The sequence below is a fragment of the Protopterus annectens genome, chromosome 2.part0 (assembly GCF_019279795.1).
Source record: "Protopterus annectens isolate FY-2018-M chromosome 2.part0, PAN1.0, whole genome shotgun sequence".
Taxonomy (NCBI): Eukaryota; Metazoa; Chordata; order Ceratodontiformes; family Protopteridae; genus Protopterus; species Protopterus annectens.
In genome coordinates, this window is record NC_056728.1 from 1,338,053,999 (window position 1) to 1,338,070,622 (window position 16,624).

A 16,624-nucleotide genomic window follows, 5' to 3' on the forward strand; every position below is an offset into this window, starting at 1 on the left:
ATCTGATGTTCTTTTGGCCCTCCAGTGGAATCAGTTTTGAAAAAATGGAGGAAAAGCTAAGTCTATGCAGGCGGTAAGGACTTCTTGCAGGTTCAGCCCCCTAAGTTCAGTAGGAATTGGCCTGCTAGGGGATGGTCTTTTCCCTCTTTGGATTTTCATTCTAGGGGCAGGTCGAGGCATGGTAGAGGCAGGGCTTCCTCTCAGGGCCCTGTTACTTCTTTGAATTCTTTTACCCCTTCTGCTGGGGTGGGCAGGGTCAGTCCTTTCGGAAGCAGTCCCAATGACCTGTGTCTTCAGCTGCGGACTCTGCTTTGCTGGCAGCTCCTCTAGGAGGAAAACTGGGACTTTTCAAAGGGAATTGGCATTTGGTTACCCAGGACAAATGGGTATTGGACATTATAACTCGAGGCTACAAGTTTTATTTTCACACATTCCCTCCTTTCAAAGGTATGCGGATGTGCCTCAACAGCAAAGACTGGAAGTGCAGGCACAGATTTTTCTCTGCTCGGTTGGGAGCAATACAGGCAGTTCCTTCTGTGGACAGAGGCACGGGTTTTATTCCGTCTTTTCTTAGTGCCAAAGAAGGGAAATACTTGGAGGCCCATTCTGGATTTATCCATTCTAAACACCTTTCTGGAAATTCCGAAATTCAAGATGTTGACACTGCAGCAGCTGTTGCCTATGCTAGGCAGAGATCACTGGATGGTGACTTTGGATCTCAAGGAGGCCTATCTTCACATTCCTATCAGGCCCAGTTGCAGGAAATTCCTGAGGTTTCGGACTGGGAATTTACATTATCAGTTCTCTGCATTGCCCTTTGGCTTATCTACTGCACCCAGGGTATTCACAAAGTCCTGGCTCCAGTAATAGCTTTTCTCCGGCTAAGGAATTCAAATTTATCCTTATCTGGACGATTGTTTGATACTGGCTCAGGGCAAGCGACATCTGCAGTATGTGATGACAGTTTTCAGATGCCTAGGGTATTCTGTGAACGAAATAAAGTCCAGTCTAGTACCCTCACAGGAGATGCGTTTTCTGGGTGTGAGACTGAATACAGCTTCTCAGATGGCATCTCTTACCCCAGACAAACAAAGAAATCTTCACCTATACTTCCAACAGCTATCCGTAATGTCCAGGCTGACTGCAAGGACAGTCCTTCAAGCCTTGGGGTTCATGGCATCTTGCATTCTAGTACTTCCCAATGCCAAACTGCATATGAGGAAGCTACAGTGGTATCTCAAAAGCGTTTGGACTCAACACAGCCACGACTTGGATACTGTCATTCGGATTCTACCTTGCATTCAGAAAGAATTTGTGTGGTGGGCTCAGGAATGTCACCTAAACAAGGGACTCTCTGTGACCCAACCGGAGGCAAGTCAGATATTAACGACAGATGCCTCGGAGTCAGCCTGGGGAGCTCATTTCAAGGAAAATGGATTCAAGACCTTTGGCCCCGGAGCTGCTTCACTTGCATATCAACATGAAGGAGATGCTGGCAGTTCAATTTGCATTGAAAGCATTCAAGGATCTACTTGACCAGGACTGGTGTTGATTCGAACAGACAACACAACTGTCATGTGGTACATCAACAAGCAGGGGGGAGCTCATTCTTACCCTCTTTGCAGACAAGCAATGCTGTTATGGGAAACTGCTTTGGATCTGCACATCACTCTTCGAGCACAGTTTCTGCCAGGAGCACAAAATTAAGATGTTCTGAGCAGACAGATGGTGGATCCTCACGAATGGAAGTTGGACCCTCAGGTATTTCGTCAGTTGACCATGGCTTGGAGAACTCCAGACATAGATCTGTTTGCTTCTCCTCTGAATTCCCAACTACCTCTGTTTTGCACAAGGCTGTTTCATCCGAAAGCCTGGAAAATAGATGCACTATCTTTCAGTTGGAGCAACCTTCACGTGTATGCCTTTCCTTCTCTGCCTCTTCTTCCAAAGGTCCTGTTGAAAGTCAGGAGGGACAAACCTTGCATGATCCTTATCGCGCCGGATTGGCCTCGTCAACATTGGTACCCTCTGCTGAGGAGCCTAATTCACGGGACACCTTGGCCATTACCATGGATTCCTCACTTATTGTCTCAAGAAAACAATCATTTTCTCAATGTCAGGGTGCAATCCCTACACCTGACAGCCTGGCGCATTCGGTTTTAGAGGATGAGGGCCTTCAGCTCCCTCAACAAGTTTTGGATGTCCTTTTGGAGGCCAGGCGTCCTAGTACTCGAAAAGTTTATGCTGATAAATGGAAGAGATTTTTTCTTTGAAGTTCAGCTAAAGGCCTTGATGTCACGTTGCCTAATTTGAGTTGTACTTTGCAATATTTGACTATGTTACTGGACAAGGGTTTGTCCTTCTCTTCTATAAAAGTGCATGCTGCAGCTATTTCTGCTCACTATGATGGTGATCCTCCTTTATTTTCACATCCTTTGCTTAAACAGTTTCTTAGAGGGCAAAGAATATAAGACCCCCACGAAGGGCTCCTACTCCTGCCTGGGATCTTAATTTTGTTTTGGAAAAGCTGACTCTGCCTCCTTTTGAACCTGCAGTTACGGCTGAATTGAAGTTGTTGTCCTGGAAGACTGCTTTTTTATTGGCTGTTACTTCTGCTAGAAGGGTGTCTGAATTACAGGGTCTCATGGCAGTGGAACCTTTTCTGATTTTTCACCAGGATAGAGTTGCCTTCCCTACTAAGCCTACTTTTCTGCCTAAGGTAGTTTCTAATGTGGCATTGAACCAATCTATACATTTGCCTACTTTTTATGCTAACCCCCAAAATGAAGGGGAAAGAGTTTTGCATTCTTTGGATGTGCATAGGCAGTTATGGTATTATTTGTTCAGAACCAATGAGTTCGGAGATCTCAACAGTTATTTGTTTTTGCTGTGGCTTCAAGTGGGAAAGCTGTCTCGAAACAAACTATTTCAAGTGGATCGGCCATTGTATTGCTTTTTGTTACTCTCATCATGGTAAGGAGGTTCCAGTTGGGATCAGGCCTCATTCTACTAGGGCTGGCCACCTCTACTGCTTTTTGAGAGGGGTAGCTACTAAAGACATTCTAGAGGCAGCTACTTGGAGTTCTGTACATACCTTTACAAAGCATTATCATTTGCCTCTTTATTCTAGGTCTAGGGCTGGGTTTGCCACTGCAGTCTTGCAGGGCATGTCTGCAGCTCCTCCTGCTATTTAGTTGGCCAGCCCCCCTTTTTCCGTTGCTCTGCGATTCTACCCATTTGTCAGGACTGCAGCAATGGGAGACGAACATAGTACAGTTTTGTACCTACCATAAATGTAGATGTTCGAGGATCTCCATTGCTGCAGTCCTCCTTCCCCTTTTTTTCTTTTTAGATTGGGGTTTTTGGGTGGTGTTTTTTTTTTTTTTTGCATTCTGACGTCTGAGGCAAGAAAGACTGAGGTTATGGCGTCGGTCATGCGCATTTGTACTGACAAGTACTTACGTCAGTCTCAGGGTTCTGGTATTCGCGATGGTGGGCAGCGGAGTACCCATTTGTCAGGACTGCAGCAATGGAGATCCTCAAACATCTACATTTATGGTAGGTACAAAACTGTACTTTATAGAAATCACTGAACATAGCTGCACTGAAGGTCAAAATGGCATGACTAAACAGTTACAGCAGCCCAAGTTGCAAAAAAAACAAACAAATCTAAGTTCCACTAAGTGCATGCTGAATGCCTCAAATATACTGGTGTTTAATACTGTTTAGTAATGAAATCTAAACCAACAAATTTATTACTTGTGACTGATTTAAATGAAAACTCAGTACAGGATCCAGGATTGACACAAGCACAAAACCTAAAGAAATGGCAAGCGACAGATAAACAACTTAGTATGAGTCAGGTAGAAACAAGTGGAACTTCTTAATTACACAGTGTCTCAGTGCAAGGGCAATAAAGTTCTCCAGACTGTTATGACCACATTAACAATACTGATATGACCAGAATAAGTCCCAATGTAGAGAGTGAAGGCCATGCCCCGACCTGTCACTGGATTCAAGGGATATTAACAAAGTAGTATCAATGCTATGAAGGTTTTGCTAATGGAGATACTTAAGACAATGTAATTCTTTGACTGATCTGATATCCCAGAAAGACAAGTCCAGGTAGTGATGGTTATGTATAGGAAATGCTGCCTGTGGTGCTATGTTTGCTGTCAGGTTGGATACATTACTAAACTGAGCCTAAAGTGAAGACCTACCAAACCAAGAAATTACTCCATAAAAGTAGGTTTGTGGGATAGCTGGGCTGGAATATGGCTGGCCAATGTGGCTCATCCCAGAGGTCTGAGCTGGGAAAGTCATGTGGTTTCATGGCCTTAGTGACTGCTGTTGCATATGTGGGACTGCAGTATTGGGGCAGTGCAGAAGGATGATCTCACACACACACACACACACACACACACACACACACACACACACACACACACACACACACACACACACACATGCGCACACGCACACAGATGCACAGACACATGTCTAGAGTGGAAGATAATCATACTTCTTATAAAAGGAAGGGCTGGAGAGGCAGAGAGGGGAACCACTTTTTGAGATATTGGTGTTTGTATTGAAAAGCTGAATGTTTTGCTTTAAAATTGTACTTGCAGATGTATTCTGGGGAAGCAGATAAAAATATTTTAGGTATGGAAACCTTTCTAGCATTGGGAAAAATGGGCCAGAAAGGCTTGAGGTACTGCATTTAAAATAGTGAATAAAGCTAACCATGTTTAACATGTTTTTTTCAGTGTGTCAGAAATTTAGTGATTTACTAAAATATATGTGTGTGTGTGTGTGTGTGTGTGTGTGTGTGTGTGTGTGTGTGTGTGTGTGTGTGTGTGTGTGCGTGTATGTGTGTGTCTGGGTGTGTGCACCCCCCCACACCCATTTATTTTCTCTTCTTCATACTACGGAGCAAAAGCATAATGTTAATACTCTGTTAAATATTGTGTGCAATCGATGTACTCTTGATAAGACAGATAGCTGCATGGCTTACAAATAGGACATGGCAAGAATCATACAGCAATTGGACATGTGAAATACTAGGTTATAGTAGGTGGATTGGACACTTCAAATTGGCCCTCGGCATGAGTGCATGTGTGTGTGTGCCTTCTGTGGAAGGTTGGGCACCTGGCTGGCAACGCAACACCATAAAACTCCACTGCTAATCATGAGTGGACAGGTGATCTGCTGTGGCGACCCCAAACCGGGAAAAAGCCGAAAGAAGAAGAAGAAGAAGTCAGGGTGTTCCACAGGGCTCTGCCCTAGGTGCTTAATTGTTTAGATTCTATCTTTCAGGCCTAACTTTTTCATATGAGGTTTCTACAGTCTGTATGCAGATTTTACTGAAATTGTGTAAACTGATTACATGTTACAGATAGGGCATGTCTGCAAAATAAACTTGACTAATTTGACCATTCGGGCACAAGACAATAATATGCTGATAAATATAACAACAACTAAGAGTATGAGATTTGGGAGACATAAACTGAAATGGGAGTATTTAATACAGCACACAGTGATTGAAACTGTAGATTCATTTAAGGACCTGGGTATATGGGTTGATACAGCTTTGAGGTTTTTCTACTCATATCAACCTATTGGTTAATGATAGTTATAGAACTGTAGGTTGTATAAAAAAAATTATAAAGTGTAAGAAATCAGAAATGAAGTCCTTGTTTGTTAGTTACATTAGACCCAAACTTGAGTATGGAACAACAATATGGAAACCCTATAGGAAAGCAAGCATGAGTAAACTGGCAAGAGTACAGAGGAAATATACAAAGGTTATCCATGGATGTGAAAACTTAAGTTATTAAAGACTAAAATATCTGAACTTGTATAGTGTCTCTTTCAGATATCTAAGAGGAGATCTTATTCAGGTATATAGGGCATTAAGAGACAACTACCTCTGGGAATGTTTGGGGTTATCAGAAAGTACTAGAGAATCATCAGATAACCTGTGTAGAAGATTCTATAGGAATGAGAAGTGCACTAACTGGTTCTCTGAGAGAGCAGCTGATGCATGGAATAGACTGTCAAATTACATTAAAGCAAGCACTAGTTTAGAAATTTTTAGGAACAGCCTGGATACTTATTATGGGAACAAGTGTTTTGGTATATTGGCAGGCTAGAAGGGCATTAATGCCCATGCTTGAAATACTTCTAGGTATGTATGTATCCTCAGTCAAAACCCATTTAATAAGGTGTTAATAAGATCTGCTGGTCAGGAATCTGTGTGTACTTCTCAACAGTTGGATTTTAATGTTGTATATTCTGTTGCAATTCTGCATTTATAGTCAATTTGTTTTTCTGCTGTTTCAGTATTCTACATGGTATTATATTCTTACTTATTTTGTTTTGTAATACTGTATGGTCACTCTTTTTGTTTTGAATACATTTTAAAAAGTTTTTGCATTTATGTACAGCCTCATGGCCAGGTTTGCTGTTGACAAGGTTCTGTGGACCAGCCCAGTCACTCAGTTCATAAATAGAATTAATTAATAAATACATTGACATTTAATGCTTATCATTTGTTGATTATTCTCCTTTGTTGGACAGTCAGTGCTGATGTTGACTACACTTACATGGTCAATATAAGCATTATGTACCGTTAACCCTTCATCTAGTGCTGTCGCTACCTCTTCAAATACAGCCACAAGATTCAGAGGGTAAAATCTACCCTTAATAAAGCCATGGTTTCATATCTATCAGAAATAGGTCCACTGTATCATTGACAAAAACTATTAGTGTCTCTCCATGTCTGCATATGGAGTACTGGGTGGGTTTAAAGGTCAAAATATGTCTGAGTCTGATGTACCCCCCCTCTCCTTGTGAACTGCTGTGCCTACAGTTTGCTGGCATAAGCCAGTGGTATGCCCAAATGCCATAATTTTATTTAACATTATTAATAGGTTTTCCTTGGTGCTGAGTAGAAATCCACTTGTAATGTCCCTTTGTTTCATGAAACTTTGAGTTTTAATTTCACTTACACCAGAAATTTTCATCCCTTTAATTACGTATTGGATGCTCCCCTTGTCTGTATAGCAGTCTGGCACATTTCTTTGTTTATGGTAATATCTGCAAAACTGTTTTGTTTAAGTAAATTTATTATGTCCTTCCTGAGTCCAGAGATCACTGTTGCTTATTGATGACATGTTACATTAACACATTTCCCCAGTCAGTTCTTTCAATCTATTTCTCAGCCGACACTTAGTTTACCAGCAACTCAAGACAAATGACTCCACCCCCATTTTGTGGTTGCCACCTCATCACTCACACTGAGTTTTTGTCTAAAGATTACCAGTTCTTCACATCACTGCAGACAAATGTCAATATTCGATAACATCACACCAGTTTTCATGGCAACACATTTAATTTGCATGTGACATTTCACAGGAAAATGGGATAGTTATTAGTCTGAATGATTTCAGTAGCACCAGAGTTGAAATGATTTAGAAATGTTGCTACGGATGTTTAATTATTTTTAACAACAGACAACTACTGAATTATCCATTTTGTATCTAGTAATGTGTGGCAGGGCTGGCAACTCGGCACGTAAAAATCTACTGTGAATCATTAGCGGACCGGAGTTCCGCTGTGGTGACCCCTAACCGGGAAAAGCCGAAAGGCACAACAACAATGATGTTTCAGTTAGCTGCAAGTATTGTGAATGATATTGTCAGACTACTACATAGATATTTCAGTTTTATCTGTGCATTCTTAGAATCTCTTACACATGACTGCATTTAGCTATAACTTGCTTAAGAAAAGAGCCAGTGCTAACAGTACACAGAGACTATGCAGTGCTTTAGGTTTATGCTGTACATTTGCAAATCAAACAGTACAAAATGTAGGGGCTTTGGGGCACTTAGTATTTTTTATATTTTTAGTGGCATTATGGATGAGCTTCCTTCTGACTTTCTTTTTTATCTTTATTTACTTATATCATCTTATAGTTAACCAGATGCGTAACATTGCTGATCGGCATAATAAATATGGCCTCATGGCCAGTATTTGTTTAGCCAGTAAACCTCATACATGCAGCACACCCTAGTTCAGAAGAACCCAGAGGCCAGTATTATAAGTTAATTAGCAGCATGTAAATTAATAAAACATTATGCATAAATACATCTGAATAAAGTCATTTTTCACATAAACAGAAAAATGCCAGCACATTTCCATAGTCTCAGGAAACTGCTTGATAAATAATCTGTTTTAAATTACCTTAAACAACACAGATGGTTTACTGCTGGTGCAATAAAGGCACCTACTTTATGATGTGAATATAGTGCATTCCTAACATTTTAGGTTGTAATGCTCTGAATTCCAGAGTGGGATTGAATAACTCAGGTTTTTTAGGTCTTATCATCTAATTTTATTTTGTAATAGTGCAAGCTATCTAAACTTGTTTTATTTACTTTGATTCATTATGAAATACTTTAATCTTCTGTAACTGAATCATTTTCTTTTAATGGAGCAGTGTTCTTTTGTTCTGGTTATTCCACACTCATGCAATTTATGGTGTATACACCTTTAGAAATGCTGGAAGAAGTGTATGTATGCTCCAGTCTTGTATTGCTGGCCATTTTTATTGCATTTCAGGTTGTCCAATAAAGACTGTGGATATGTGTATGAAGGACTGTATTTTTTTTCATAGAAAATACAAGTAATATTATTTCCCTTACCAGATTTATGTAGAGGATGAGGCAGTCGCGAGGCATATTTTAACAGGCACATTAAAAATGCAGGTATATTTACATGTTGAAAACAGAACAAGCACATCTTGGATAGAAACAAAAGTTTATTTTCCTTAAGCTGTGCATATATTAATACAATATGCAAGGTATTAAATCAGGACCCTTAAGACAGCACGTTGTCCTTTATGAATCATTAAACTATTTTTCGCATGCTGTCTTCTTTGTCATTTTGCTGCCTTAGGCCTTCCAGTACTGTGACAGCACATTATGCTTTTGTTAGAGGTACAAGTTCAGCTAACTTTAAGCAGTATGAATAAACAAGTCATTTGCTTCATAAAACATTCAGAAAGTGATTGCTTTACATGATTATCACCACAGATGAAAGTTTTCTTTATTTCATATAGAATTGTAGAGGCTTGAGAAGAGCCTAGGATGTCGAGCTCATGTATGATGTACATGTCATTGTACCACCTTCGTAATTAATCTGTTGCCACTTGCGTCGGACCCCTTCTGAAGTCATACCAGTTTCTAAGGAGAAAAACAAATCATGAGCAACATTCTGAAAGCTCTGTTATTCTTTGCTGCCAGAAGGTAACCCACTGTTTTCCCCAATAACCCAGGAAGTTAGCCAAGAGAAAGAAAATGTTTAATATTTTATCATTGTTTATACATATATGTATAAATACATAATGTGTAGCTATAGATATAAGTACCTATTTCTTTCCTTTTTTAATTATTTATTAATTAAATAAAATGCTTTAACAACTACCAAAGTAAGGATATAAGTGAAAACAGGCTTAACCAAATGCTAAATGACTTATGAGCATTGTCTATACCCTGTAACTTACTTGCTGTCACTCCTAAATGCCTTCAGACTAGTTGTAAGAGAAGTGAATTGCTTTGAGTGGGTATTGCACCAACCAAGTAATGAGATGCACCTGGATAAATGGCCAAAACAAAACCTTCTGAAGGGAAAAGCTGACACTTTAGGCTGTGGCAGATGGATTAAATCAAGACAGCTGGTTGGGATATGAGAAATTCCTTTGCATAACTGACAAACTGAAGCAAAGCCATATTCAGCCGAGTAAATTAATGACTGAAGGCAATACTGTTAAAGGTGACCTTAATTAAACACTAACAGTCGACTGGGTAAGCCAAAAATATTACTGATATTTATTTATTGACATTTTAATTACCAGGAAAGTCTGACTGGGCAGGAGCCCATTTTCAGTGGAGGCCTGGGGGAAAAGCTCCAAAGTACTGCAAAACATTTTAAGAACAATAATTTTACAATATTAAAAAAAAAAATACAAAAATCTACAGTTGAAATAATTCTACCAAATTAGACATAATATGAAAACATTGGTTAAGAATAGATACAAAGTATATAATAATTTAATATTTATAGAAATTTTAGCCAGTTTACAGAGAAATTAAAATAAATTAGTATAATAAAAACAGAAATTACAATTTGACGTGAGAGAAAAGCAGGCTTGTGGTATATTTAGAGAGAAAGCCAGTGGAGAGAAAATGATAGAAATAAGGAAGTGAGTGTAGAAGGAATAGTAAGGAGGTGTGAGGTATGAATCGGTAGTTGTTCGTATTTAGGTATATAGGGTATCCTGATGTTAAGCAAGAAGAGAGGCAACGTTTGGCTAGGAAGTCTTTCAGAATATTTTTTAAAGATGGAACATAGTTGTGTAAAATGTTATTTAGTGCTGGACAAGCAGATGGAAGCTGGATAATTTTATAGGTTCTAAGAAGCTGTGTATAAGTTAGTTAATGGTAGTCATAACTAACTTAGGCTTTTTAGTGCTATACAGTGGTGGGTTCTGAAAGGGGGAGTTTGCTGCAAATTTAGCAACTTTGTTATAGTACTGATTTTTGTGATGCCTTAAGGTTAGTAAGGATGGGAGCACCATAAAGAAGTGCGGGGAGCAGGTGAGCAGTGGTAAGTGTAGTTTTAGTTGTGCTGGTGAGAAAGTTTTTGGCTCTGAAAAGCATCCCTAGTTTTTGATGAGTTTTTCTTATGCAAGTCTGTATATGCAGGGCACGTGTAAGATTATTATCTGCTAATATCTCTAATAATTTGCTATGTGAAGTGACTTAAGTGGTTGTATTATCAAGAGAGAGGACTTATTTTGTGAGTGAGGGATTTGGGGAAGAAATAATGGTTCATTTATTTCTTTAATTTGTTTTTATTTTTGTTTTTTTAGGATTGCACGAGTTGTGAGACACAAAGCCATGTTTCTGTGGCTTCCTGAATAATTCTTTGGAGGTGTGCCATGTTGTCAGATGTGCAAATGAGTGTAGCATTATTTGTGTAATGTATTAGATAGACCTGTTTGGATGTGTGGAAGGTGTTGTTGAAAATGTTAAAGAGGAAAGGACTAAGGAGAGAGCCTTGTGGTACTCTGGTGGTGACTGGGAGATATAGAATGAGGGTAGAGTGCCACTGGACTATCGGATAACTATTAGACAGGTAGCTTTTGAACCATAGAAGGGTGGCCTGAGAGAGATCTAAACAGGACATTTGAAGTAGAACTTTGCTGTGACAAACTGTGATAGACTTTATACAAATCGATAAATAAGGAGGAGACTAGTTTGCTGTTATCTCTATCTTTATTGACAGTATCTATATAGGTTACAAGTGCAATGTTAGTACTATGGGAAGGAGTGATGTCATGTGGGAAGGAGTGATGTCATGTGGGAAGGATGGATGTCACATTGTGTGGGGGATAGAAGTTCTTTCTGCAGGAGAAAGTTTAGCTCTTGTTTTTGAATACATTTTTCAAGTGTTTTGCAGACGGGATAAGTTCACGTCTGTTGAATTTCCTCCTTTGTGCAGTGGGATATTGTACAACTTTTTCCAGAGACAGGGAACATGGAATTCCTGGACTGACCTATTTATAAAGATTTGGATTGGACAGACAATGCCATTGACTGCTGGTTTAAGGTACTCACTTGGAAGGTCATCAGCTGAAGTAAAGCATGGTTTGAGTAGTTTTATCTAGGATGTTGGCATAGGTTTGAAGGTGAAAGTGGATGTGGTGATACATGACTGTTGGGCATGGATAGGATTAGATGTTAGGGAATTGGTGGTTAGAGATGCTATACTACCTATAAAATAAGAGTTGAATTGTAATTTAGTTTTGAGTGGTGAGTTATTGGGAGTGGAGCTAGGGCTGAAGATTTGACTGGGGTGCAAGTTTTCTTTAAAGACTGTCCAGAATTTTTTATCGTTGTTTACTGTAATTCTGAAAGTTATTATAGTATTATTTTTTGTCTTCATTTATTTGCGTTTTAGTATGAGTGTGAAGCATTTTGAAGTTTTCAGGATATTGTGATGTTTTACATTTTTGCTATTTTTTTCCATGCTTTTTAACTTTATTTATTTTTATTTTTTATTTAACATTTGTTGACCAGGAAAGCTATCTTGCTTTAGCACTCTAGTCTTTTTGGATACCAGATTGCACTATTTTATTTTAGTCTCTTTCTTCTAGAATGTGCAGGGTTATTTATTTAGAATATTCAGGAAAGTTGTATTAAATTAATTTAGAGTATCATCTAAGAGGAGGATTTTTAGGAAGTTCTAGTTAATACTTGATAGGGTAGTAATGAAATTTCTGGATTAAACTTGGAAAGGTTTTGTGTTGTTAAATCAATATGCTATTGAAGTTGGTGTGTGAGCTATCTGGTTGTATAGATTAGGAGATGATCACTGAGACAGTCTGACATTGTACCTGTGGTGGTGTATTTGCTAGGGTCTGAAAGGTGGATACAGTCTAATAGGGAACTTGATGTTTTGCTATAATGTGGGGGGTAATAATTAGTTGAAAAAACGTATCATGGAATGAATCAATAATGACATAGGAAATCTCCAGACACTGGAACCAAACCATTTTGGTTTTGTCAAGGGCAGGTCATGCCTATTCAATTTGGTAGACTTCGTGGAGAATGTCATCAAAGCAATGGATGAGGGAAAAATGGTTCACACTGCCTACCTTGACCTGACTAAGGCATTTGACATAATACCCCACTCAGGCATTGTTGACAAACTCAAGAGGTTAGGTATACACCCTTATGTCACCTGGTGGATAGCCAGCTGGCTCACAGACAGGGCCGAGGAAGTTAGAATTGGGAAGTCCACATCTGCAACTATGCCAGTCACAAGTATAATCCCTCAGAGGTTTTGGCATTTACTAATCTGAAGTCAAGGCCAATGTCAATGGCCTTTGGCTGACTAAATTTATAGATGATTGCAAATTAGGAGCAATCATAGACTCCCCCACTAACACCTGTACTATGGAGATGGCCTCAAGGACTTATACCTGCATTCTGTTACCTACTGGCTGCTGAGGGGAGATCCATGCCTGACATGCAAGGCATTATCAGACCCCACCCTGATGGAATTCTTGCATATCTACAAAACAAACAGTACCAAAATTACTTGTTCTAAAGACTTAACCCTTGCCTGTTATATAAATAAGACCTGCTGAAGAGACAGGTATGTATCCCAGAGACTAACCCTGCTCTAGAACAAACTCACCATTAATGTAGTGTATAGTGTAACATGGATAACTGGATGGGAAACAAGAAATTAAACCCTGGTTTGGCACATAAGTCTCTAATGCACACAGGCAGCCTGTAAATGATTCATCTCATATGCCTCTTCTTGTAAATGTTTCATCTCCAAATCCCTTGCTTACACTTATCAAGGCTACCAGAACTTTTCAGAGATTTGTGATGCTTGGTTAGGTTTAAAATGGCCCTTCTGGTCATTACCCTAGTACACACCTATGAACTTATGAGCGTATGAACACTAAGAAAGTAAACTGCTAATGACTCCATAGCCCAACTAACCTAAGTCTTGTAAACCACAAAAAACTTACTTGCTTATTATTTAGCTGCAGGTGGATGAGCATAATCCAGTTAATACTTAAGATAGCTCACCAATTCTAACCAAACTTTCCTGCTTCAGCACTTATATACTGGTAAATTCTTACTGTCAACATCACCAAAAATGCCAGTAAGAGGTTGTGACACCCCTGCTCTGGGCCAGTAATCAAGGAGCCTCAATCATCACCACTGACACCAGTGAGGCTCATTCACTTGGAACAAAAATAGATACACACAGTATTTCCAGATGCAGCTCTCTGCACCAAGCAAAATTTTTCTTAAGAGTACACAGGAAAAACATTCACTTCCAGGGGATGGGTTTCCTCTCTATCCAGGCCACAAATAAGACTTCCCACTGACTCAGCTGTAGAGGTGAACCCTCAGCCAAGTGTTCCAAGCCAAGACCTCCACCACCTTTTCTGTGAAACCAGTGTCCCTGTTCTAAGTAGCTGATGCACACACTCATTGAGATTCACTTTTCACACACATACACCTAGGAAAGGTTGGCACAGATTTACCAGTTATGCCCCCTCTGCCCAGACTATAAGGTATATACTACCAGCAGAACACTCCAAAGCCAGCAACTCTAAGGCTCTTACCAGGGTATCCAATTATACTTAGTAAACTTAATACTAATACAAATGGTAGTGTTTCACCAAAGCAGCAAGGCTTTCAGGAGCAGCCACAGTGTCACCAAATAAATATAAGTACTCTGAAAAGTTAAAATATTCTCTAAAAGACCAGCCACAATGAAAAGCTTAAATATATTTAATAATAAATAGTAAGAGAACATGCCAGTACTAAATATCTATTTATAATAAACACCAGAGTAAAAAGAACATGAAAATGCTAAATATATAAAATAAACACCAGTGTTTCAATCACAGAAAATATTAAAAATAACACAGATGGAAAAGTTCACATAGATGCAGAAAAAACATACTTAACTAATCTCAGTATATTTTCCTGACTGATCTAAAGAATTACTGTCCCCCTAGTTCACTTACTAGAGCAAGGCAAGATGATGTGGGTGAGTGGTCCTTCTTTGTCAGGTTTCAAAAACAGACTGCACTGAGACTTCTGTCTCATTTAGTATTAAAACATCATTTCAGTGCTGGATTACAGAATGACATCACATACATCTGGTCATCTGATTTCTGGTTCCCACACTAGCCCTTTACTATTAGCAGAGCCAGAATCTTGCACATAAGTGTCACAATAAACTCACACAGAGCTTTGCTAAGATGTGTTGTAGCATCTGGAAGCTATAAAACCATTTCAAAAAGTCCACCCTTCCAGGGTAGCAATTCAGTAGCAATTCATTCATCCCTAAGGACAATACAGTAGGATTCCTAGTTCTAGTTTTCACAGACATTTTGGCTCTGGCTGCAATCAGAATTGTAAGATACAATATTTATGGCCTAAACCAGGTAATTTAATTTCAGACTATTTTTCAAAATTAGCTGGATTGAGATTAACATCTTCTCTTCCAGCTTCCTCTGTTACAATATATTAATCTTATCCTGAAGTTTAAGAAATCTACCACAACAGACTCCTTGTGGGATTTACACTCAGCCTTCCACTCATCATGAATCAAATCTAAAGGCCCCCTCACCCTATGCCCATACACCAATTCAAAGTGTGAAAAATCTGTGGATTCCTGAGGTACCTCTCTGTATGCAAACAGTAGATAGGGCAAATATTTGTCCCACTCTCTCTTAACCTGGTTTGCAAATGCCTATAGCATGGTCTTTAGTGTAGTGTTTAACCTCTCCAAAAGACCATTAGTCTGGGAGTGGTAGGGGGTACTCTTTCGGTGCTTCACCCCACATCATTCCCACAAACAAACCAGCAGGTCTGACATGAAGTTGACACCACTCTCAGTCAGTATTTCCTCTCAGGAAACCTACCCTGCTGAACATTTCTATCAAGGAGTTTGCCACCTTCTCCACCTCGATGGAGGACAGAGCCAGTGCCTCATGAATCTAGTAGCATAATCTACTACCACCAGGATATACGTCTTCCCTGTAGAACTTGAGGTACTCAGAGGCCCTACAATATCCATAGCTACCCTCTGAAACAGCTCCTCAATCACAGGCAAAGGCATCAAATGAGTGTTGACCTTGTCTCCTACCTTGTCTACTTATTGGCAGTGCTCACAGGTCCAACAGTACCCTGTTACATCTCTTGCAATCCCAAGCCAGTAAAGGTTCTGCATAATATGTTTCTTGGTACATGTTATGCCCATATGACCTGCAAAAGAAATGTCATGGGCTATGGCTAAAAGTGCCAGATGGTAGGCTCTGGGCACTACCAACTGCTGTATTACTTTTCACTCTAGCCCTGCCTCAGGGGTCCACTTCTTATACAGTAACCCCTTGTTCCAGTATACAAACTCCCCTTTTCCTTGATAATCAGGTGTCTCCCTAGCTCCCTTCCTCAAGCCTCTTAGTGTAGGGTCCGAGAGCTGAACCTGTCTCATCTCTGTATTTGTGACCCTTCTGAGCTCTCCTTCCATAGGAAGTCTGGCATCTTCTTACAGTGGTGCCTCACTGTCAGCATGGGTACTACCACTCACCTCTGCCCTTGCAGTCACTCTGTCCAAGGGAACATCAATATCTACCAGCAGCTGTGCACCTTCAGGCTCACTGCTACAGGGTAGCTCCCTCTCTGAAACCACCACCTCACCAGCACTGGCTTCAGATGTGGGGTCTATCTAGGTCTCCCACAGGCTACCAGACCTACATGCCTGTCTCCAAGTCTGACTGCATGTAACTCCATGCACACAAAGTACTGCATTATCAAAATCATTCCCCATTAAAGCATCTGCAGGGATATCCTCAAACACACCTACTTGCTCGCCTCCTTTTCCACCCTCCCAGTCAAGGAGAACCCTGACCAAAGGCATTTGGAATGGGGTCCCTCCTAAAGCTCTGAATGGAGTGGACTGCCCAAGCAAGTACTGCTCTTCTTTAACCACTGTAGGCTTCACAGAGGTTGTGTCTGTC